The sequence below is a fragment of the Panthera tigris genome, chromosome B1 (genome assembly GCF_018350195.1).
Source record: "Panthera tigris isolate Pti1 chromosome B1, P.tigris_Pti1_mat1.1, whole genome shotgun sequence".
Lineage (NCBI taxonomy): Eukaryota > Metazoa > Chordata > Mammalia > Carnivora > Felidae > Panthera > Panthera tigris.
Window position 1 is genome coordinate 6595173 of NC_056663.1, and position 24826 is coordinate 6619998.

The following is a 24826-nucleotide window of genomic DNA, read 5'->3' on the forward strand; positions in this document are numbered from 1 at the left end:
CTCTGAAGAATAACAAGACGCTATCTTCAAAGGATACATGCACCTCCACGTTCACCGTAGCATTGTTTACAATGGCCAAGGCGTGGAACCAACCTCACTGCCATCAATAGTCGAGTGGATAGCATCCGACTTTGGCTCAGGTCATGATCTCACAGCTTGTGAGTTCGAGCCCCGCATCAGGCTCTGTGCCCACAGCTCAGAGCCTGGAGCCTGCTTCGGATTCTGTGTCTCCCTCTCTCTTTGCCCCTAACCTACTTGCATTCTTTGTCTCTCTCAAAAATAAACATTAAAAAAAATTTTTTTAATTAAATAAAAAAAATAGTCGAGTGGACAAAGAAGATGTGGTGTGTGTGTGTGTGTGTGTGAATGTGTGATTTAACTTGAAGGTGAAATCAGTAACCAGAGGGTTCATGGGATTACTAAGTCCAGCTGCAACTTTTTACCCAGACCTTTTAGTTTGCCTTTAAATTTCCCTGATTCTCCTATTTTGGGGAGGCGGATTTGAGATTTGCTCACCCTTCTCCTCATTGAACTGTCTTTCCAACTCTCCCCTTGATGGATACTCCATGTCTCAGTGATTAGTTCTGTTACCTGTCAGCTGAGCTGGGGTTTGGCTACAGATACGGCGGACCAGGCAAGACATCTTTGCTTGTGGTTTGTCAGCCCCTGACCAGTAACGGGAGTCCTGTGATGTGTCCCAACAGCTGCCCTGCCTCTTTATTCTAGGGACCATTCTCTAAGGCCCTACACCAACTGGAACCTTCAGCACTTAATTTCACTGTTGCAGCAAGGAAATGGTTTTTGCTTTGGTTTTGGACAGATGTTTCTTGCGGAGTACTTTCTATGTGAAGGCACATGAGCTTTTCTTCTTTTCTTCCCTTGTTTGGTTTGAATCTTTTTGCCTTCTTTTTCACTTGCTTGGGAAAGCAATGACCAGGAAGCTATTTGGTGCAGTTAGTGAAGCCCTGACTTTAGGACAGGAACTGATGCTCACAGAGGTACTCTGGGCTCCATTTGGCTTACTGACTGCTTCAGTTGATACCTTTGGATAAAGATAGCTGTGTTCTAACTGGAAAAAAAGCGAAATAATAATTCAATTCCTGAACGCGGCCCTCTAGGCTGTATTCTCCCAAATTGGGTAATGGTTAGTTAGGAACCCATGAAAAGGAAAAAAAAAAAATTTTTTTTTCTAAGTCTGCTTGGCCACAATCGCTATTAGGCTCCAGGGAAAAAGGACTAATGGATCCATAAATTGAAATACCATTTTAAGATTATTTGCATCTTGTTTGTGTATTTGTCTGTGTATGTGTTAAATGTGAGATATTTTCTGTGACTTGCATGGTACCTTTGCTAACGCTGGGAAAAACCCTGGTTGGTTTAAAAGCAAATGCTTGTGAGAACTTGCCGTTCTAAAGATCAGAAAATGCAATCTAACCCAAACATTTTTCAGTTTCATTTGATCTGGGAAAATATTTGGTATTAAAGCTAATTTAAGGTTGTTGGTTTTATTAAAATGGACATGTCTTTAGAGTTACCGGCATTAGAACGTTTTTTTTTTTGTTTTCTTTTTGAGGGAGAACACAAGCAGGGGAGGGACAAATAGAGGAGGACAGAGGACCTGAAGCAGGCTCTGTGCTGACAGCAGTGAGCCTAATGTGGGACTTGAACCCACAAACCATGAGATCGTGACCAGAGCTGAAGTTCAACTGACTGAGCCACCCACCCAGGGCCCCAGCATTAGAGCTTCTGTCTGTATTTACTGAAAGGTAGGTTTACATGATCTCTGTTGCAAAACTTGTCAGAAAAGAAAAAGCATATAGTATGTCTTTCTACCACCAGTTTGTTCTTAGCATTTTATTTTGTTCTTTCCATTTGGTTTTAGATGAAAACCTTAAAGTTCTAATAAATATAATAAAGACTACTGGAAACAACTCTGTATGCAATGAAACAGACTGGTTATTCAAAGAGGGAAAACTTAGGACAAAATCTGAATGTAAAGAAGAAAGTAGTGGAAGGTTTGTGAGAAGGGAATCTTTGGAAGCAGATGTTATGCATGGTTGGGAATAGGATTATTGAGATCAATATGTGGAAAAAAATTTATTAGAAAGTGATCAACACCTGGCAAAGAGAAAGGAGAGTAAGAAAAGATCAGGCAGAGGTTGAACACTGATACAATATCAACAGACTCCTTAGCTGACTCTCAAAGGAGTTACAAAAGTTGGCTTATCTTTCAGAATCATTCTAATTTTGGGCAAAAGGGCTGCACTTTTATACGCTCATATTGAACAGTCATTGGATGTGACCACCCGGGAAGAGGGTATGACCTTGGCAAGGCAGGTGTCTGCATTCGAGGCAATTCCTGATGGCATCTGAGAGTTGAGGACTGTTAGGGTTAGGGTCAGGGCAGCATTCCTAGAGTGGAGAGTCCGTCATTCCTGATGGAGATTCTTATCAGCACATGACTGCATCCACCAGAACTGAAATCCACACAGTGCCCTCTGTGTCCATGTCTCAATCAGTATATATCAATATGGGTGATAAAGGAGGAAAAAAGAGGTACTGCACAATTTTTTTTTTAAATTCTCTTGTGGGGCGCCTGGGTGGCTCAGTCGGTTAAGCGTCTGACTTTGGCTCAGCTCATAATTTCACCATTCGTGAGTTGGAGCCCCGCATCAGGCTCTTTGCTGACAGCTCGGAGCCTGGAGCCTGTTTCGGATTCTATGTCTCTCTCTTTCTCTCTGCCCCTCTCTTGCTTGTGCTCAGTCTCTGTCTCTCTCAAAAATAAACATACATTACAAAAAATTTTTTAATTGTCTTGTTGCAATAAATGTCTTTACACCAGTATAAGATTGGAATTGATTTTTCTGTTAAAATGAGAGTCTTAGATTATTGGTCTATGTTTTGTCTTTATTAAGTCTTCAATCACTTAAGTAGTTTATTTGGTATGTCAAATTACATGAGAATCATTGTCAAGTAAGTGATAATAACCCTTCTTAAGTTGTATCGTATGGCTGAATGCAAATAACTGTTCCAAAATATATAAAATTCCTAAGGTTTTGATATGTCCTGGTATAACATCATCACTCATAATTCTAATTATTAAAGTGCTGTGTGTCACAGAGTTTTCTTGTCAAGATAAATGCAGGTCTCTGGTATCTTTAAGATCCTAAAACTAAACTGAGTAAGAATTTCTGGAACTAATAAAAAAAACTACATTCAGACAGATGAAGAATAACATGGGGCTGAATAAGTTGAAGAAAATATTTTTTATGCCTCTTGTTTGAAACATGGCTGATTCTCTAATGTTTCCTCTTCCAGTTTTAAGGAAACTTTTTCTCTTAAGCTATGTCCGACTTACAAAAAATTGGTTAAAAACACAGGTTTATCTTTTCTCCCTACCTTATCACTCCAGAATTCCAACTCTCAGTGACTATTTTTATATCTTCAAGGCAGTGTATTTATTTGCATAAGTTGAGTAAGAATCTATTCTCCTTATGATAGGACACAATTGGTTATATTGCCAAGGCTTTGACGGGAATATCGTATTTGGGAGGGGCATGCAAAGACTAAGATATGACCAGACAGCTTTAAGGAACTAGGGTTGACTTCATGGAGCCAATATAGCCCCTTGAAAAATCAGCCTGCTACCTTATTTAAGGGTTCCCAGCAAACTTGCTAGGTGAGTAAAAAGGGTCACTTCCTGGCAGATGCAGGAACCAGAGTATTTTGGGAACTTTGACAAGAGAAGAATTCACCCAAACCTGTAGATATTGCAGGTGGAGTCTGATGGTAAGTGTTTGGCTTAGGTTCTTAGCCTTGAAAGGCTGTTAAAAATTCAATCTGAAATTCTTTATAAAAAGCTCCAGTAATGCAGATTTAAAAAACCCCAAAACTATATGCCCAATCGCTAGTCTCACTGTGCTTATGTAAATAATTAGGCCAAATTTGTTAAAACTTATTTTACAAACAAATTAGTCTTAATTTGCCTATCTTTGGTGGAAATGAGGTGATTTGGGAGAGAAATGATGTTTAAGTGACACCTTTGTGGACGTTATGTTCTTGAGTTCTGATTAACTGTCTTTGAGTGTTGTTATTTGCCCATAAAACTGGGTTGGATCCTGAAATTCTTCTGGTTTCCTTGAATAGAACTAACACTTTGCTGTTTTCTGGAAACCTTGCAAACTGAAGCTAGACAACTTGAAGTAAACATCACAGAAAATTGCCACAACAGCCCCATGTTTTCCTGTTACTGTATGGACCGCTCAGAAAGATCACCAGAACAAGTTGTTCCAATGGTCTCTATTTGACAAATCTACCATTGGAAAATCCAGACCTTGAGAGTCTACAGACAAGAGCAGTTTTATGGATTAAGAACTACGAAGAGCTGGAGGCAGTGATTTTCGGCTGCCAAGGACACCATAAATTGAACTGTTTGATTGCCCAAGGGAACAATGAGGCAGATTGATCCACCAAGCTGGCAGCCCACACAAAGACTCCAAAGCCCAGTATAATGGCTTTAATATCAGACACTAAGAAGAGGTAAAGAGTAAGGAATCAGACAGCTGGCACTAAAGGCAGCTGGAAACGGAATGAGCAAGAGATCATCCTTATTCCAGAACATATTGTGCAAAAAATAAGTAGTCATGTTTATCAACGCACCTGTTATAGGTGAGATGCCATATTTCAATGGATCCAGAAACGGTTGGCGGGTCCTCATCTTCAGAGACTGATGAAATTACAGTCCAAAACGTGACATTTGTGCTACACCTAAGACTGGGATTCCATCAGCTCTCAAAAGGTATGCAACTTAGAGGCACTCAATCTGGAGAATACTGGTAGATAGACTTTACCATGATGCGAAAACAAGAGCGGGTTGATTGATGTACTCCACTGATGTGCCCTCATACTACTTGAATCCTGGAGACTTAGTGTTATTAAAGACCTGGAGGATGGGTATCTGAGTAGCTCAGTCGGTTGAGCATCTGACTCTCGATTTTGGCTCAGGTCATGACCTCAGGGTTGTGGGACTGAGCCCTATATCAGACTCCACACTGAGCTTGAAGCCTGCTTAAGAGTTTCTCTCTCTCTCCAAAAGAAAATAAGACCTGGAAAAGCAAGTACCCAAAGGACCAACCTCCTGAGACAGAACCTTATGAGGTGCTAATGAGCAACATTCTTCAATGAAACTAAAAGGAACAGAGCTGTGGATTTAACATACTCTAATTAAACTGGTTCCACAAGAAACTACAGGTCCTATATACCCTGCCAGCAAGGAGAACACGAAAAAAAACCCTGCTTGGACCAACAAGCCTCTGATAGACATGAAATTACTATTTAGGAGGGCTAGTTGAGAGAAATCAATAAGTCTGCAAAACAAAAGTATTGATCCCCATGAATTAACAGAAGTGCTATGTGTACCCCCAGGTTACATTTTTGTCTGTGGATATAAATATTTCCCTTGGCGATATAAATATTTAAATAGCTGGAGTACAATAAAAGGCCTTAGACTTTTTGGCCAAGTAATTCTAGGTAATAGAATTATTTTAGATTATGTTTTGACAGAACAAGGAGGTGTTTGTACAGTAGCTAATTCATCATACTACAAGCTACTTGGTTACAACAAATGTACCCTAAGGCCCTAGAATCAGATCTGGAAATGGTTTTCAGGATTCCCCAAGGAATTAGGTCAATCTTACTAGAATTACTCAAATGTGAAATGTCTATATTCTTAATTCTCCTTTGCTACTTAGTCATAAAATATAGTATAAAATGTTGGACAAGAACTATTAGCCAAAGAACAAAAATGTTGGTAATGCAGAATGTTGGATTTCAACCTGGAACTGAAGAATATTTCTAAATGAGTATATTCCTCTAACCTTGATCTTCATTCACCCCATTTCAGCAAGAAGAAATTAGAGCCATCATTGTCCCAATTCCCTCAAGAATAAAGAATCGTCAAAGATAATGAGGATTGAAACTTTGTAATCAAAGCACTAATGGGACCAATAACCAGAACGGCAACTTTTTGATTATTTTAAATTTCCCTGACTTGCCTCCTTCGGGAGGGGGATTTGAGACCTGCTCTCCTGTCTTTTCATTTAGCTGCTTCTCAAATAAACTATTTCCTTGGTGCATAGTCTAATGTCTCAGTGATTAGCTTTGATGTGTGTCCAGCAGATGAACTTGGGTTTTGTTACAAGGGCATTATATTAAATGAAGTAAGTTAGACAGGGAAAGACAAATACCATATGACCTTACTTATATGTGGAACATAAGAACAAAAACAGTCAATTCTTAGATATAGAAAACAGATTGGTGGTTGCCAGAAGCATGGGTTGGGGAGTGGTGAAATTGGTAAAGAGAGACAAAAGGTACAAACTTCAAGTATAAAATAAACACTAGCAATATAATGTACAGCATGGTGACTACAAAACTGTTTTGCATACTTGAAAGCCACTGAGAGACTAGATCTTACTCATCACAAGAAGAAATTTTCTATGTGTGGTGTTGAATGTTAATTATTATTGTGATCATTCCACAAGTTATACAAATATGTAATCATTATGTTTTACACCTGAAACTAATATTATATGCCAACTATACCTCAATAAAAATAATAGCAACATGGTAAAAGCAAGAGGGAAGGGCATTTCATTACCATTCTTCCCTGAACTCCTCTGGCAAAATAAAGGCATGAATACAGTTTAACCAGGAGACCAGGGCAAAAAAGACAAGCATCTCAGGAGTGATTCAAGATGGTGGATGAAAAAAGACTCTGAACTCCTTTCAGGGGCACAACAAACTTACAGCTACATATGGATTAATTTTCCTCTAAAAGGGATCTGAGAACAGGAAGAACAATGCCTCCATAACTAAAGATAAAAGCAACGCATCAAGGAGGGTAGGAGAGTCAAAAATACAGCCTAACACTAGACCCCACCCCAGTCTTAGTGACTCCATAATCACAGAAGGAATGCCCCACATATGGAGCACTATCTCAAGGGATTACACCCTACATCAAGCACCCCCATTCTGGTGGCCAGCACCAAAAAGACAAGCCCCCAGCATAACTGGTTTTGGAAGTCAATGGGTATTAAGACCAGGATAATCATGTAATTATAGGGAATGGAGATAATGCTCTTAAAAGGCTCATGCACAAATGCATTTGCCTTAAAATCCAGTACAAAAGCAACAAATAAACTTAGACTAATTTTCTTTTTTTTTTTTAATTTTTTTTAACGTTTATTTATTTTTGAGACAGAGAGAGACAGAGCATGAACGGGGGAGGGGCAGAGAGAGAGGGAGGCACAGAATCGGAAGCAGACTCCAGGCTCTGAGCCATCAGCCCAGAGCCCAACGAGGGGCTCGAACTCGCGGACCGCGAGATCGTGACCTGAGCTGAAGTTGGACACTTAACCGACTGAGCCACCCAGGCGCCCCACTTAGACTAATTTTCAAGTGGCTGCAGGATAGGCAAGAATCTGCAGGGACTTTACCCAAGGACAGAAGCACTGGTGATGTCATTTTTGCAATCTCGTGCTCAATGGCTGGTGATGGAGCAGACAGAAACCATTATTGATGTCCTCTCTCTAGCCTACTAGCACTAGAAAGCAATCTCTGCCCTCCCCACTCCCTATCCACAGCATGCAGTACCTGAGCCACAACACGGTTAGGTGAGTGCCCCAAACCATGCCCTACATGTACAATGGATGAACAGAAACTGGACTAACCAAGTGGCATAAGCCCTGAATTCTCAAGGAAGTAGTCATGGCCTGATCACAGCCAGCAGGCACACAACCCCACTTCATGGATGCCCATAGAGTGCCTGGCTCTTGTCGACAGGGAAGATTGCATTTTGGAGCCACCCAGAACACCTCCTACACAATATAGTTCCTTCAAGACTAATGATAGTAGCCATTTCTTCCAATACATATAGACAAACCCAGACAGGCAGGCAAAAATGAGGAGACAGAGGGCTATATTCCAATACAAATAATAAGGCAAAATCCTAGAAAAAGATCTTAACAAAAATGAAATAAGCAACTTATTTGATAAAGAGTTCAAAGTAATGGTCATAAAGATGTTCACCAAACTCAGGAGAAAAATGAGTGAACACAGCAAGAACCTCAACAAAGAGACAAGAAATGTAAGAAGTATGAAACAGAAATTATAACTGAACTGAGAAAACTAGAGCAGTTCAATACCAGAATAGATAAAATAGAAGCATGAATCAGTGAGCTAGAAGACAAAGCAATGGAAAATATCTACACAGAGTGGCAGAATGAAAGAGAATTTAAAAAAGTGGTGACACCTTAAGAGACCTCTGGAACTATATTAAGTGGAATAATGTTCATATAGGGATCTGGGGAAGGATAAAGATACATAGATCTGGGAGACTTCCAGGGAATGTGGAGGAGTAAGAGGACTAGATAACACCCACATCAGTGCTAATAACCCAGAAAATGACCTGAAGACCAGCAGAACAGATGTTCCACAGCTAAATGTAGAGAAGAGCCCACACTGAAGAAGGTAAGAAGGCAGAGAGGTGATTGGAACCCAAACAGACCCACAGGACTGTTCATGGGGGGGGGGGGGGGGGGGGAAGAAATGCCACAGGCATAGAAAGAAGAGAGGACCAGACCCTCATACCAAGCATCCCAAATATAAGTAGCTTGTTTGAAAACCAGAGAGGCATAATGTCACAAGTTCTTATAGTCTATGGGGGGCTCACACCTAGAACTTTAAAAATCAGTGGGCTCAGCAGGAAGCAATAGGAAACTAAGTCCATGCCCTTAAAAAGACAGCACAACAAACAGCTCCTGAGAAATACCAGCATAAGAGCAGCAGTTTGAAAAATACTGCAGTATACAGGAGGGAGATTTGTTTACTAATCTCATAAAACATGCTGGAGGGGCAGGAACTTTGGGGGACCTCCTGGGACAAAGGAGCCGGTGGCACCATTTCCCTCCCCTGCCCCCCAGAAGAGATGCAGGAAACCTGCAGAAAGGAGCACAGTGCCAACATTATGTAACTTGCTAACAGTGTGCCCTGCCCTGCATTTTCCTGTGGACATGCCCACTCCAGTCAAGCCTCCACACCAGCCAGGCCTCTGCTCTGTGTCCTCACACACAGGACACCCACACAAACATTGCTAACACCGTATACCTCATCCCCGTTCTCTTGCAGACCTGACCCCTCTAGTAGACCCTTGGCTGGAGACCATTGAAAGAGGTGCCACAAGCCTGGCATTGTGCAAGCAGCCCCAATAGAGACTAATGCCACTCCATAGTGATGTCTGCCTCAGAGAGGAAGATAAACACACACACACACACACACACACACACACACACACACACACACACGCCAGTTTGGCTGCAACCCCAGTAGTGGGCTGGAGGCAGGTATCTGGTTTAACTATAGGCCCACCCACAAATGAAAGTTTCTCTGGGGACAACAAAAGGAAAGCACCCTGCAGTTTTGTGCTACTGCATCTCTGGCAAATGCCTAGTCTGACTCAACTCAAACCCACAGTGGCCCCAGACTGGCCCACTTACACAACACAGGCACCAAACCCTGCTCACAAGACTCAAAGAGAACCATGGCAAATAACTGGACTGAAGGCAAAAGTGGCCCAGCCACAATGGTAGGGTGAATTCAAACCCCATAAAAACACCCCCTGAAGCACCAGGTTCTGACGAACAGGGGTCACTGCACTCTAAGTCACCACAGTACCTCTCCTTCATAAGACCACTGCTTTCAAGAGCAGTAGCCATATGTGACTTTGCTAACACATAGAAAGAGACACAGAGTTGCACAAAGTGAGTAGATATTTTGGATCTAACATATGTTCCAAATGAAAGAACAGAAGTTCACAGAAAGTAGGCTAAACAAAGCAGAGAATTTGCCTGATGGAGAATTTGAAATAATTTTGGACTTGAGAAAAGAGGGAAGGGCCCAGTGGGACCCTTAGTAAAGAGAGAAGAACATAAAAAAGAACCAGTCAGGGTGAAGAACTCAATAACTGAAATTAAAAACATACTACATGGAATAAATAGTGGACTACAGAATCGATCAGGGACCTGGAGGACAAAGTAATGGAAAACAATCAATCTGAATAGGAGAGAGAAAAAATATATTAAAAAAATGAAAATACACATAGGGAACTCAACAACACCATCAAGTTTAATAACATACGTATTTATCCAGGAGAAATAGAAAGTCCCAACAAAATCAACCCAAGGAAGTGCACACCAAGACGCATAGTAATTAAAATGGCAAAAATTGGTAATAAAGAGAAAACATTTTTTAAGGCAAGAGAAAAGAAAGCAGTTACATACAAGGGAAACTCCCTAAGGTGATCAGCTGATTTCTCAGCAGAAATGGAAGGCAAGAAGGGAGTGGCATGATATATTCAAAGTGTTGAAAGAGAAAAACCTGCAGCCAAGAATATCCTATCCAGCAATGCAGCATTCAGAATAGAAGAAGCAAATGTTCCCAAACGAAAGTTAAAAGACTTAATGACCACTAAACCAGCCCTACAATATATGTTAAAGAGTACTCTTTGAGTGGAAAGGAAAGACCATAAGGAGGAGTAAGAAAAGTAGGAAGCACAGAAGAAGTAAAATTAAGTATATCTATAAAAATTAATCACAGGATTCACAAAATTAAAAGGATGTAAATGATAACATAATATATCTAGACATGGTAAGGAAAGGAGTAAAGAAGATGCTCAAATTTAAGCCACCATCAACTTAATGAAGACTGTTATGTGCATAAGATGTCATACATACATGTAATGGTAACCACAGATAAAAAATCAGTAATAGATACACAAAAAATAAAGAGAAAGGAACCTAAATATACCACTAAAGAAAGCCAGCAAACCATGAGGAAGAGAGCAACAGAATAAACCAACAGAGAAGAACTACAAAAAATAAACAATAACTTAAAGAAAAAAAAGTGACACAGTGGGAGTAAGTACATAATTATCAAAAATTGCTTTGAATGTAAATGTACTAAATACTGCAATCAAAAGACATAGGGTGATGAAATGGATAAAAATGAATGACCCAGTGCTGCCTACATGAAACTCATTTCAGACCTAAAAACACATGCAAAATCAGAGTGAAGGTATGGAAAAGGACTTGTCATGAAAATGGAATTTAAAAGTAAAGGTATTTACACTTATATGCAACAAAATATTGTCTTTATAATAAAGACTATAACAAGAAACAAGGAAGGATACTACATCATAAAAAGGACAATCTAACAAGAAGATATAGAAATTATTAATATTTATGTACCCATCATGACAGCACCCAAATACATATGGCAGCTCAAGATAATAATAGTAGCATTCAAGAGTACTACACTAATGCTAGGGGATTTAAAATCCCACTTATATCAATGGATAGATAATCCAAAACGGAGGAGAAGAAACAGTGGCTTTGAATGACATATTGGATGGGATAGATCTAACAAATACATTCAAAATATTCCATCTCAAAGCAGAATACACGTTCTTTTCAAGTACACATGGAACATTCTCCAGACTAGATTACATAATATGCCACAAAACAAGTCACAACAAATTTAAAAGATTAACGTCATACCATACATCTTTTCTGACCTCAACACTATGAAACTAGAAATCAGCCACAAGAAAAAACCTGGAAAGAACACAAATACATAGAGGTTAAATAACATGCTACTAAATAATTAATGGGTTAATCAAAAAATCAGAGGAAATCCAAAAACTCACAGAGATAAGTGAAAATGAAAACACAAAAATGAAAAAGCTTTTATTTATTTTTTTTAATATATGAAATTTATTGTCAAATTGGTTTCCATACAACACCGAGTGCTCATCCCAAAAGATGCCCTCTTCAATACCCATCACCTACCCTCCCCGCCCTCCTACCCCCCATCAACCCTCAGTTTGTTCTCAGTTTTTAAGAGTCTCTTATGCTTTGGCTCTCTCCCACTCTAACCTCTTTTTTTTTTCCTTCCCGTCCCCTTTGGGTTTCTGTTAAGTTTCTCAGGATCCACATAAGAGTGAAAACATATGGTATCTGTCTTTCTCTGTATGGTTTATTTCACTTAGCATCACACTCTCCAGTTCCATCCACGTTGCTACCAAGGGCCATATTTCATTCTTTCTCATTGCCATGTAGTATTCCATTGTGTATATAAACCACAATTTCTTTATCCATTCATCAGTGGATGGACATTTAGGCTCTTTCCATACTTCGGCTATTGTTGAGAGTGCTGCTATGAACATTGGGGTACAAGTGCTCCTATGCATCAGTACTCCTGTATCCCTTGGGTAAATTCCTAGCAGTGCTACTGCTGGGTCATAGGGTAGGTCTATTTTTAATTTTTTGAGGAACTCCACACTGTTTTCCAGAGTGGCTGCACCAGTTTGCATTCCCACCAACAGTGCAAGAGGGTTCCCGTTTCTCCACATCCTCTCCAGCATCTATAGTCTCCTGATTTGTTCATTTTAGCCACTCTGACTGGCGTGAGGTGATATCTCAGTGTGGTTTTGATTTGTATTTCCCTGATGAGGAGCAATGTTGAGCACCTTTTCATGTGCCTGTTGGCTATCTGGATGTCTTCTTTAGAGAAGTGTCTATTCATGTTTTCTGCCCATTTCTTCACTGGATTATTTGTTTTTTGGGTGTGTAGTTTGGTGAGCTCTTTATAGATTTTGGATACTAGCCCTTTGTCCGATATGTCATTTGCAAATATCTTTTCCCCATTCCGTTGCTTGTCTTTTAGTTTTGTTGGTTGTTTTCTTTGCTGTGCAGAAGCTTTTTATCTTCATAAGGTCCCAGTACTTCATTTTTGCTTTTAATTCCCTTGACTTTGGGGATGTGTCAAGTAAGAAATTGCTGCGGCTGAGATCAGAAAGGTCTTTTCCTGCTTTCTCCTCTAGTGTTTTGATGGTTTCCTGTCTCACATTCAGGTCCTTTATCCATTTTGAGTTTATTTTTGTGAATGGTGTAAGAAAGTGGTCTAGTTTCATTCTTCTGCATGTTGCCGTCCAGTTCTCCCAGCACCATTTGTTAAAGGGACTGTCTTTTTTCCAATGGATATTCTTTCCTGCTTTGTCAAAGATTAGTTGGCCATACTTTTGTGGGTCTAGTTCTGGGGTTTCTATTCTATTCCATTGGTCTATGTGTCTGTTTTTGTGCCAATACCATGCTGTCTTGATGATGACAGCTTTGTAGTAGAGGCTAAAGTCTGGGATTGTGATGCCTCCTGCTTTGGTCTTCTTCAAAATTACTTTGGCTATTCGGGGTCTTTTGTGGTTCCATAGGAATTTTAGGATGGCTTGTTCTAGCTTCGAGAAGAATGCTGGTGCAATTTTGATTGGGATTGCATTGAATGTGTAGATAGTATTGGGTAGTATTGACATTTTAACAATATTTATTCTTCCAACCCATGAGCACAGAATGTTTTTCCATTTCTTTATATCTTCTTCAATTTCCTTCATAAGCTTTCTATAGTTTTCAGCATACAGATCTTTTACATCTTTGGTTAGGCTTATTCCTAGTTATTTTATGCTTCTTGGTGCAATTGTGAATGGGATCGGTTTCTTTATTTGTCTTTCTGTTGCTTCATTATTAGTGTATAAGAATGCAACTGATTTCTGTACATTGATTTTGTATTCTGCAACTTTGCTGACTTCATGTATCAGTTCTAGCAGACTTTTGGTGGAGTCTATCCAATTTTCCATGTAGAATATCATGTCATCTGCAAAAAGTGAAAGCTTGACTTCATCTTTGCCAATTTGGATGCCTTTGATTTCCTTTTGTTGTCTGATTGCTGATGCTAGAACTTCCAACACTATGTTAAAAAACAGCAGTGAGAGTGGACATCCCTGTCGTGTTCCTGATCTCAGGGGGAAAGATCTCAGTTTTTCCCCATTGAGGATGGTATTGGCTGTGGGCTTTTCATAAATGGCTTTTATGATGTTTAAGTATGTTCCTTCTATCCCAACTTTCTCGAGGGTTTTTATTAAGAAAGGATGCTGAATTTTGTCAAATACTTTTTCTGCATCGATTGACAGGATCATATGGTTCTTATCTTTTATTAATGTGATGTATCACGTTGATTGATTTGCGAAAGTTGAACCAGCCCTGCATCCCAGGAATGAATCCCACTTGATCATGGTGAATAATTCTTTTTTTAAGCTGTTGAATTCGATTTGCTAGTATCTTATTGAGAATTTTTGCATCTATATTCATCAGGGATATTGGCCTGTAGTTCTCTTTTTTTGCTGGGTCTCTGTCTGGTTTAGGAATCAAAATAATACTGGCTTCATAGAATGAGTCTGGAAGTTTTCCTTCCCTTTCTATTTTTTGGAATAGCTTGAGAAGGATAGGTATTATCTCTGCTTTAAATGTCTAGTAGAATTCCCCAGGGAAGCCATCTGGTCCTGGACTCTTATTTGTTGGGAGATTTTTGATAACTGATTCAATTTCTTCGCTAGTTATGGGTCTGCTCAAGCTTCCTATTTTTTCCTGTTTGAGTTTTGGAAGTGTGTGGGTGCTTAGGAATTTGTCCATTTCTTCCAGGTTGTCCAGTTTGTTGGCATATAATTTTTCATAGTATTCCCTGATAATTGCTTCTATTTCTGAGCAATTGGTTGTAATAATTCCATTTTCATTCATGATTTTATCTATTTGGGTCCTCTCCCTTTTCTTTTTGAGAAGCCTGGCTAGAGGTTTATCAATTTTGTTTATTTTTTCAAAAAACCAACTCTTGGTTTCGTTGATCTGCTCTACAGTTTTTTAGATTCTGTATTGTTTATTTCTGCTCTGATCTTTATTATTTCTCTTCTTCTGCTGGGTTTAGGCTGCCTTTGCTGTTCTGCTTCTATTTCCTTCAGGTGTGCTGTTAGATTTTGTATTTGGGATTTTTCTTGTTTCTTGAGATAGGCCTGGATTGCAATGTATTTTCCTCCCAGGACTGCCTTCGCTGCATCCCAAAGTGTTTGGATTGTTGTATTTTCATTTTCGTTTGTTTCCATATATTTTTTAATTTCTTCTCTAATTGCCTGGTTGACCCATTCATTCTTTAGTAGGGTGTTCTTTAACCTCCATGCTTTTGGAGGTTTTCCAGACTTTTTCCTGTGGTTGATTTCAAGCTTCATAGCACTGTGGTCCCAAAGTATGCATGGTATGATCTCAATTCTCGTATACATATGTAGGGCTGTTTTGTGACCCAGTATGTAATCTATCTTGGAGAATGTTCCATGTGCACTCGAGAAGAAAGTATATTCTGTTGCTTTGGGATGCAGAGTTCTAAATATATCTGTCAAGTCCATCTGATCCAATGTATCATTCAGGGCCCTTGTTTCTTTATTGACCATGTGTCTAGACGATCTATCCATTGTTGTAAGTGGGGTATTAAAGTCCCCTGCAATTACCACATTCTTGTCAATAAGGTTGCTTATGTTTGTGAGTAATTGTTTTATATATTTGGGGGCTCCCATATTTGGTGCATCGATATTTATAATTGTTAGTTCTTCTTGATGGATAGACCCTGTAATTATTATATAATGCCCTTCTTCATCTCTTGTTACAGCCTTTAATTTAAAGTCTAGTTTGTCTGATGTAAGTATGGCTACTCCAGCTTTCTTTTGACTTCCAGTAGCATGATAAATAGCTCTCCATCCCCTCACTTTCAATCTGAAAGTGTCCTCAGGTCTAAAATGGGTCTCTTGTAGACAGCAAATAGATGGGTCTTGTTTTTTTATCCATTCTGATACCCTATGTCTTTTGGTTGGTACATTTAGTCCATTTACATTCCGTGCTATTATAGAAAGATATGGGTTTAGAGTCGTTGTGATGTCTGTAGGTTTCATGCTTGTAGCGATGTCTCTGGTACTTTGTCTCACAGGATCCCCCTTAGGATCTCTTGTAGGGCTGGTTTAGTAGTGATGAATTCCTTCACTTTTTGTTTGTTTGGGAAGACCTTTATCTCTCCTTCTATTCTAAATGACAGGTTTGCTGGATAGAGGATTCTCGGCTGCTTATTTTTTGTGTTCATCACATGGAAGATTTCCTTCCATTCCTTTCTGGCCTGCCAAGTTTCAGTAGAGAGATCTCACGAGTCTTATAAGTGTCCCTTTATATGTTAGAGAATGTTTATCTCTAGCTGTTTTCAGAATTTTCTCTTTATCCTTGTATTTTGCCAGTTTCACTATGATATGTCGTGCAGAAGATCGATTCAAATTACATCTGAAGGGAGTTCTCTGTGCCTCTTGGATTTCAATGCCTTTTTCCTTCCCCAGATCCGGGAAGTTCTCAGCTATGATTTCTTCAAGTACACCTTCAGCACCTTTCACTCTCTCTTCCTCCTCCGGAATACCAATTATGCGTAGATTATTTCTCTTTAATGCATCACTTAGTTCTCTAATTTTCCCCTCATACTCCTGGATTTTTTTATCTTTTTCTCAGCTTCTTCTTTTTCCATAATTTTATCTTCTAGTTCACCTATTCTCTCCTCTGCCTCTTCAATCTGAGCTGTGGTTATCTCCACTTTATTTTGCAGATCATTAACAGCATTTTTTAGCTCCTCCTGGCTGTTCCTTAGTCCCTTGATCTCTGTAGCAATAGATTCTCTGCTGTCCTTTATACTGTTTTCAAGCCCAGCGATTAATTTTATGACTATTATTCTAAATTCACTTTCTGTTATATTGTTTAAATCGTTTTTGATCAGTTCATTAGCTGTCGTTATTTCCTGGAGGTTTTTTTGAGGGGAATTCTTCCATTTCGTCATTTTGGATAGTCCCTGGAGTGGTGCGGGACTGTGGGGCACTTCCCCTGTGCTTTCTTGAATAACTTGTGTTGGTGGGCGGGGCCGCAGTCAGACCTGATGTCTGCCCCCAGCCCACCTCTGGGGCCACAGTCAGACTGGTGTGTACCTTCTCTTACCCTCTCCTAGGGACAGGATTCACTGTGGGGTGGCGTGGCCTGTCTGGGCTACTTGCACACTGCCAGGCTTATGGTGCTGGGGATCTGGCGTATTAGCTGGGGTGGATAGGCAAGGTGCACGGGGGCAGGAGGGGCAGGCTCAGCTTGCTTTTCCTTCGGTGATCCGCTTCAGGAGGGGCCCTGTGGCACTGAGAGGGAGTCAGACCCGCGACCAGAGGGATGGATCCACAGAAGCACAGCGTTGGGTGTTTGCATGGTGCAAGCAAGTTCCCTGACAGGAACTGATTCCCTTTGGGATTTTGGCTGGGGGATGGGCAAGGGAGATGGCGCTGGCGAGCGCCTTTGTTCCCCACCAAGCTGCACTCTGTTGTCAGGGGCTCAACAAGTCTCCCTCCCGTTGTCCTCCCGCCCTCCCGCTCTCCAAGCACAGCTGTTAACTTATAACCTTCTAGATGTTAAGCCCCACTTGCTGTCCAAACACACTCTGCCCGGCCCCTTTGCTTTTGCAAGCCAGACTCAGGGGCTCTGCTTTGCCAGCGGGCTGCCCCTCCACCCTGGCTCCCTCCTGCCAGTCCCTGTGGCGCACACCGCCTCTCTGCCCTTCCTACCCTCTTCCATGGGCTTCTTGGTTACACTTGGCTCTAGAGAATCCATTCTGCTAGTCTTCTTGTGGTTTTCTTGGTTATTCAGGCAGGTGTGGGTGGACTCTAAGTGATCTGCAGGACACGGTAAGCCCAGCGTCCTCCTACACCGCCATCTTCAAGCCAGCACTCCTGAAAAATCTTTTAAAAGGCAACCAACGGAATGGGAAAGGTATTTGCAAATGACATATCAGACAAAGGGCTAGTATCCAAAATCTATAAAGAGCTCACCAAACTCCACACCCAAAAAAACAAATAATCCAGTGAAGAAATGGGCAGAAAACATGAATAGACACTTCTCTAAAGAAGACATCCAGATGGCCAACAGGCACATGAAAAGATGCTCAACATTGCTCCTCATCAGGGAAATACAAATCAAAACCACACTGAGATATCACCTCACGCCAGTCAGAGTGGCTAAAATGAACAAATCAGGAGACTATAGATGCTGGAGAGGATGTGGAGAAACGGGAACCCTCTTGCACTGTTGGTGGGAATGCAAACTGGTGCAGCCACTCTGGAAAACAGTGTGGAGTTCCTCAAAAAATTAAAAATAGACCTACCCTATGACCCAGCAGTAGCACTGCTAGGAATTTACCCAAGGGATACAGGAGTACTGATGCACAGGGGCACTTGTACCCCAATGTTTATAGCAGCACTCTCAACAATAGCCAAAGTATGGAAAGAGCCTAAATTTCCATCAACTGATGAATGGATACATTCAGCAGAAGTGATTCTAAGAGGAAAGATTATAACAATACAGGCCTACATCAATAAGCAAGAAATATCTCAAACAACCCAACCTTAACACCTACAGGAGCTGGAAAAAAGAACAAGAAAAAACCCCAAACAGCAGAGGGAAGGAAATAATAAAGATTAGAGCAGTAATAATCAAATAAAAACAAACAAAAAATAGAAGAGATCAATGACACCAGGAGCTGGTTCTTTGAAAGATCAACAATATTGTTAAAACTAGCCCAGACTCATCAGAAAAAAAGAAAAGAAAAGAAAAGAAAAAAATAGAGGATGTAAAATCAGAAATCAAAAGAACTAACAACTGACACCACAAATACAAAGACTATGAATGTTATACAAAAAATATGCCAACCAATTGGACAATTTAGAAGAAATGGATAAATTCCTAGAAACACATAACCTCCCAAAACCGAATCAGGAAGAAATAGAAAATTTGAACAAACTGATTACCAGAAATAAAATTGAATCAGTAATCAAAAAAAATAGAAGAGGAAAGAAATCTTCCAAATTCATTCTATGAGGCCAGCATTACACTCATACCAAAACAAGAAAAACACAAAAAAAGAATCACAGGCCAATATCTCTGATGAACATAGATGCAAAAAGCCTCAACAAATAGCAGCAAACAATATCTAAAAGTACATTAAAAAAATCATTTATCACAATCAGGTAGGATTTATTCCTGGGATGCTAGGATGGTTCAATATTTGCAAGTCAATCAATGTAATACATCATATCAACAAGGGAAAGGATATGATCCTTTCAATAGATGCAGAAAAAGTACTTGACAAAGTATAATATTTATTCATGATAAAAAAAACTCAAAAAAGTAGGTGTAAAGGAAGCATACTCAACATAATAAAAAGCATGTATGAAAAACTCACAGCTAACACCATATGCAATGATGAAAAACTCAGCTCTTTCCCTAAGGTCAGAAACAAGACAAGCATGTCCATTTTCACTGCTTTTATTCAACATAGTACTGGAAGTCCTAGCCACAGCAGTCAGACAACAAAAAGAAATTATAGCATCTGAATAAGGAAGAAGTAAAACTTTCACGATAATGACATAAAGTGTATCTAGGAAACCTGAAAGACTCCACCAAAAAACTACTACAGGTGATACATGAATTCAGTAAGGTCCTAGGATACAAAATCAATGTACAGAAATCAATTGCATGTGTATACACGGATAATGAAGCAGCATGAAGTAAAATGAAGAAAAAAATCTCATTTACAATTGCACCAAAAAGAATAAAATACCTAGGGATAAAGTAATCAAAGAGGCAAAAGACCTGTACTCTGAAAATTGATGAAAGAAATTGAAGACAACATGAAGAAATGAAAGACATTTCACGCTCATGGATCAGAAGGACAAATATTGTTATAATGTCCACACTACTCAGAGCAATCTACATATTTAATGCAATCCCTATCAAAATACCAATAGCATTTTTCACAGACTTAGAACAAATTATTCTAAAATGTGTATGAAACCACAAAAGACCCCAAAAAGCCAAAGCGATCTTGAAAAAGAACAAAATTGGATGTATCACCATCCCAGATTTGAAGATATCAAAACACTATAGCATTGGCACAAAAATAGACATATGGATCCATGGAACAGAATAAACCTACGATTATATGGTCAATTAATCTTCAACAAAAAAAGGAAAGATTACGCAATGGGAAAAAGTCTCTTTAACAAATGGTGTTTGGAAAACTGGACAGTAACACGCAAAAGAATGGAACTGGACCACTTTCTCACACCATATAAATAAAAATAAACTCAAATGGATTGAAGACCTAAATGTGTGATCTGAGACCATAAAAATCCTAGAAGAGAGCACAGGCAGTAATTTCTCTGATACTGGTCACAGTAACATTTTTCTAGATATGTCTCCTGAGGCAAGAGAAGCAAAAACAAAGATAAACTATAGGACTACATCAAAATGAAAACTTGTGCATGTCAAAGGAAACCGTCAACAAAACTAAAAGACAACCTACTGAGCCAGAGAACATATTTGCAAATGACATATCTGATAAAGGGTTAATATCCAAAATATATTAAGAACTTATACAACTGAACACCACAAAAACAATCCAACTAAAAACTGGACAGAAGACATGAACGGATATTTCTCCAAAGACACACAGATGGCCAGCAGACACATGAAAAAATGCTCATTATCAGGGAAAAAAGTCACTCATTATCAGGGAAAAACAAATCAAAACTATAGTGAGATATCACCTCACACCTGTCTGAATGACTATAATAAAAAACCCAAGAAACAACAAGTGTTGGCAAGGATGTGGAGAAAAAGGAAGCCTTATGCACTATTGGTGGAAATGCAAACTGGTGCAGCCACTCTGGAAAACAGTGTGGGGGTTCCTCAAAAATTAAAAATAGAATTACCACACAATCTGGTAATCATACTACTGGGTATTTACCCCCAAAATACAAAAACACTGACTCAAAGGGATAATGCACCCCTGTATATTGCAGCATTATTTACAATAGCCAAATTATGGAAGCAGCCTTTGATAAATGAATGGATAAAGATGATGTGGTACATATACACAATGGAATATTATTCAGGCATAAAAAAGAATGAAATCTTGCCATTTGTAACAACATGGGTAGAGTTAAAAGGTATAATGCTAAGTGACGTAAGTCAGAGAGAGACAAATACCATATGATTTCACTCATACATGGAACTGAAAAACAAAACAAACGAGCAAAGGAAAAAAGAAAAGAGAGAAAAAGAGATAAACCAAGAAACCAACTCTTAACTACAGAGAACAAACTGATGGTTAGCAGAGGGGAGGAGGGAGGGAAATGGGGGAAGTAGGTGAAGGAGTAGAGTATACTTATCATGATGAGCACTGCATAATGTATTGAATTGTTGAATCACTATATTGTATGCCTGAAACTAATATAACACCTTAAGTTAGCTATACCTGAATTAAAAAACTTCATTAAAAAACTTCAATTTCTAGGTCCTGGTTGGTGTCATAGGCTGCTGCCCAGGCTCTGAGAAGTTCTGGATTGTTCAACAACCATGGACTCCATATACACCAGCAACAACAAAGGAATCTCTCACTGCATCGACACATGAATACGGATACAAGAAGCTGGTGTCTCTATTCCCAAAGGACATGTGGCAAAATCACCAGATGGAGTTTATGCAATTGCCAAAAAATTAGATTCAAAAGATTTTATGAAAAAGGCACATGTTTTATCTGGTGGTAGAGGAAGAGAAACATTTGAGAGTGGCTTCAAAGGGGGAGTGGAGACAGTTTTCTCTCCACAAGAAGCAAAAAACGTTTCCTCAGAAGGGACTGGGGAGGAGTTGTTTACCAAGAAAACAGCAAAAAAGGGGAGAATATGCAATCAAGTATTTGGTTGGTGAGCAAAGATATGCTAGAAAGATAGTGCAAAGAATACTACTTTGCAATAACAATGGAAAGGTCATTTCAAGGTCCTGTATTAACAGGAAGTTCGCAAGGTGGTGTCAACACTGATGACGTTGCTACTGAGACTAAGGCCACGGTTGAAGAACCTATTAATTTAGAAGGCATCAAAAAGGAAAAGGCTGTCTGGCCCAAACACAAGACGGGATTTCCACCTAATATTGTGAATTCTGTGGCAGAAAATGTGATCAAGCTTTATAACCCTTTCCGGAAATATGATGCAACCACGGAAGAAATAAATCCAATGGTAGAGGATTCAGATGGAGCTGTGCTGTGCATGGATGCAAAGATCAATTTTGATTCTAATTCAGCTTATCTCCAGACAAAAAGGTGCCTTTCCACCAATTGGTACCACGTCAGTAAGGTAGGTAATATCACCTTCCTCAAAGCACAGTTCATCTGGAGTTCATGGTTCTAATGTATTAAGGGCTCTGAATACTTTAACTTGCCCTGGTTTGACAGGTTTAGGAGGTGGTTTCAAAATGGCTTTCCTGGAGCAGCTGAGCCTCAAGACCACGCCCCAAAAGCCAACCTAGTGCCCCGCTAGACAGCATTCTGGGGACCTGAAAGTTTCTTTTTGTGTGCCTTTAAGGACCTGCACCCACCTTTGGGACCAGTGAACACAGGCTGAGCTACAGGGTATAGTGTCCTGCCCTGCTGTCTGGCCACCCAGTCTCCTGAAGCCCCGGCGGAAGAAAAATTCAATTTGTAATCAAAACACACACACATTAGACCAGATGAACTTTAGACAGAACATTCCATTCAAAACCTTCAGAATAAATACTCTTATCAAGTGCACATGAAACATTCTCCAAGATAGATCACATGGTAGGCCACAAAACAAGTCGCAATAAATTTAAGAAGATTGAAATCAAATCACCTATCTTTTCTGATTATGATGGTCTGAAACCAGAAATTTACTACAAGAAGAAAATAGTAAAGAAATATGGAGATTCAACATGTTATTTAACAGCCAATGCACACATGGGAAAAACAGAAAGGAAATCAAAAACTACCTTGAGACAAATGAAAATGGAAACACAATGTGCCAGAATCTTTGGGATGCAGTAAAAGCAGTTGTAAGAAGGAATTTCATAGCAGTGCAGGGTACTTTATGAAACAAGAAAAAAAAAAATAAGTAAAAACAGAACAAAAAAAATCTAACTTTACCATAAAGGAAATAAAAAAGACTAAACCCTTATGTTAGTAGAAAAAAAGAAAGTAATAAAGATCAGAGCAGAAATACATGAAATAAACACTAAAGGAGTCAAATTTTAGAAACTAAGAGCTTGTTCTTTGTAAAGATAAACAAAATCAACAAACCTTTAGCTAGACTCACCAAGGAAATAAATAAAATTAGAATTTATAATCTATACCACAGAAATACGATGGATAAGAAAATATTATAAACATTAGACATCAGAAAATTAGACAACCCAGAAGAAATGGAAAAATTTCTATAAATATAATTTTATGGGGTTTTTTTTTACTAATAATAAAATTGAATCAGTAATAAAAAAAAATTCCCAACAAGAAAATCTAGGACCAGACAGCTTCATAGGTGAATTCTGCAAACATTTCAAGAAGAGTTCATACCTACCCTCCTCAAATTATTCCAAATAATTAAAAAGATAAGAACATTTCCAAACTCATTATAGAAGGTCAGCATTACCCAGATACCAAAACCAGACAAAGACACTACATAAAGAAAAAAACTACAGGCCAATCAATAACCCTGATGAACATAGATGTAAGATACTCAATGCAATATTAACAGCCTGTTTTCAAGAATAATAAAAGTATAATACATCATGACCAAGTGGGATTTATTTCAGGTATGCAAAGATGATTCACCATCTGCAAATCAGTCAATATGATATACTACATTAATAAAAAAGGAAGATAAAAATCATACAATCATCTCAATAGATGCAGACAAGGCATGTGACAAAATTCACCGTCTATTTATGATAAAACTCTCAACAGAGTGAGTATAGAGGGAATATACCTCAACATAATAAAAGCCATATAATGACAAGCCCAGCACTAACATTACAATCAGTAGTCAAAAGCTGAAAGCTTTTCCTGTAACACCAGCAACAAGACAAGGATGCACTCTCACCAGTTTTAGTCTACATAGTATTGGAAGTCATAGTCCCAGCAATGGGGCAAGAAATACAATGCATCCACTTAGAAAAGTAAAACTGTCACTATTTACAGCTGACATGATACTACACATAGAAACCCTAAAGACTCTACCAAAAAACTTTTAGAAAAATGAATTCAGAATTGTAGGATTTGAAATTAATATACAGAAATCTGTGGTTTCTATACACTAAGAGCTATCAAAAGGAGAAATAAGAGAACCACCCCATTTACAACCGCATCAAAAAGAGTAAAATACCTAGGAATAAGTTTAACTAATAGGTAGAAGGCCTGTACATTGATAACTCTAAGACATTAATTAAAGACATTGAAAAAGACACAAATAAATGGTGAAATAGTCCATGTTCATGGATCAGGTGAATATAAAATGCAATCTACAGATTCAATGCAATCTCTATCAAAAAACAAAGGCATTTTTTTTACAGAACTAGAATAATCATGAAATTCATATGGAATCGCACAAGACCCCGAAGAGCCAAAGCTGTCTAGAGCAAGAACAAAGTTGGAGGTATCACCCTCCCTGATTTCAAACTACAGTAAAAAATTACAGCAGTCAAAGCAATATGATGATGGTGCAAATACAAACATAGATAAACCGAACAGAATATAGACCATAGAAACAACCCCATACTTAGTGGTCTGTTAACTTATGATAAAGGAAATGAAAATATACAATGGGGCAAAAACTGTCCCTTTAATAAATGGTGTTGGGAAAACTGGAAAAACACATGCAAAAGGATGAAACTAGACAGCTTTCTTATACTACACACAAGAATAAACTCAATATGGCTTTAAGACCTAAATGCGTGTGTCCATTGATAGATGAATGGATAAGAAGATGTGC

General features: G+C 39.0%; 1 pseudogene; it reads left to right on the plus strand.

Annotated features, from left to right (window-relative positions):
* Positions 1 to 22352, plus strand: part of LOC102964158 — a 38386-nt pseudogene extending 16034 nt beyond the window's left edge.
* Positions 22353 to 24826: the final 2474 nt, after the last annotated feature.